Raw genomic sequence first — 1,984 nt, forward strand, 5'->3', positions numbered from 1 at the left:
GCCCTTGCTCCACTGGACAGATCTGAGGAGACCTCTCAGGACGTGAGGTAGAAGACATCCATTCATCAGTTACCACCGCAGAGTTAAACGGGGAAGCAGATAAACGTGCATTCCTGTAGACCGCGCTGATACCCCTTCTAGAAAATTCCATCAATTGAGGCCTGGAGAGAGCCAAGGCCCCCGCCCAAAAGACAGCCCACCCACCCGCCACTGTCTGTCCTCACAGCCACATCATCAACCACCCATGAAACTGTTACCCTAGCTCTCTGAAGTGATGTCACTCTGTGTACACCCTCACCTCTCCCTCCCAGCACCAGGTGGGAGGCCCAGGAAACAGGAGGGAGACAGGGAAAGAAAGAACGTGCCTACTCTGTGTCAAGTAACTGCTAAATGTTTTGCACATGGCGTATTTAATTATCACAACACCCCCGTGAGGTAGAATCATCATCGCCACTATTTTACAGATGAAGGAAGAGATTTACGGGAAGGGAGAGATGGCGTCCACATTCACACTGCTAAGGCTGAAGGATCCTAACAGTATCTCAGTCTGCCTTGAGCTCCCCCAGGGCTCACATTCCAAGTGACGGAAAAAGCAAAATTCTAAGATTCTGTGCTGTCCTTGACTACTTGCTACCTTATCTTCTGCCCTTTCTCAAGTTCCACCTTGGGTTTTCACCTTGACTCGTGGCTGCTCTGTGAATGGAGAGGTCGGCTTCTTCTTCTGAGACTGTTCTTAAAACTGTCTCTAGCTACCAATGCCCAGAGCCTCCTATATCATAGGCTTTACGTCTTGTTTAAATGTCTTGCTTCTTAAGTGAGAGCTTCCTTAAAGAACGTCTTTGGTACTGCAACCTCCCCTCAGTCCCTGAACACTACTCTTGGATTTCTCCAAGACATTCACCACTATTTAGTGTCTTAGTATTTCATTTTTATTTTCTCTGGATTCTGTTTGTTTGTTTTGAGAGGATCTGTATGTAAAACCAAGCTGGCCTCACACTCATGGAGCTCCACCTGCCTCTTCCTCCTGACTGCTGGATGAAAGGCTAGGGTACTATACCTGGCTCTCTTGATTTTCCCCAACAAAGAATAAATGCTGTGAGAGCAAGGATTCTGGCTTGTTTTGTTGACTGCTAAAGTTCTGGTGCCTATAACAGTCTCGACACAAATGAGACACCAGGGAAAGACATGAAATGTGGAGCGAACCCTCTTTAGGAACCCTGAGACTAAATCCTTGCTTAGAGTCCTTTAAACCCGTCAGTGTCTGCCTTCATCATCTTATGCAATCGGCTTTTACACTCACCAAGGTCACCTTCTGATGAACCATGTGCTAGGGTGACTGGAAAACTGTCTGCTGCATAACAAGTTCTTTGGATTTGTTAAATTAATTTGTGCTTATTTGAACGTTGTTTTGTACCAAATCACAGATTATTCTGTACTACTTTTAAGTCCACCATAAGCATCGCTCTCTCCCTCACAGCCGCTAATGCAGTGTCCTCTGCGATCGGTACTCTGCTAACCATAAAGGGACTGCAGCGCTCTGTGGAGCATGTCCACGCTGATTATAAAAATTCTGGCAGCAGCCGAAATCTAGTCCGTTCACAGGGTCTCAGTTACCATCTTGGCTCATGGCTCCCAAAATGAGTTCCTGTTCTAGTTTCTTCCTGTGACTTCAAGAAAACTCTGGCAACTTAGGAGGGGAAGAGTTTATTTGGCTTACACTTCCAGGTCACAGGCCATCACTGAGAGATGTCCGAGCCAGACCTCAGGCAGGAGCTTGAAGCAGAAACTGTGGAGGAACACTGCTTGCTGGCTCACTCCCAGGCTGATGCTCGGCTAGGTAGAGCCAAGGACCACCTGCCTAGGAATGATGTTGCCCATGGTGGGCTGGATCATTCTTAGTCAGTTAACAATCAAGGAAATTCCCACCTTCCCCAACGGCAGACATATCCACTTCCCCCGTCTGATCTGGGTAATCCCTCAGTGC

This window comes from Rattus norvegicus, chromosome 4 (assembly GCF_021556685.1).
Source record: "Rattus norvegicus strain SHRSP/BbbUtx chromosome 4, alternate assembly SHRSP_T2T, whole genome shotgun sequence".
In the NCBI taxonomy this organism is placed as follows: Eukaryota; Metazoa; Chordata; class Mammalia; order Rodentia; family Muridae; genus Rattus; species Rattus norvegicus.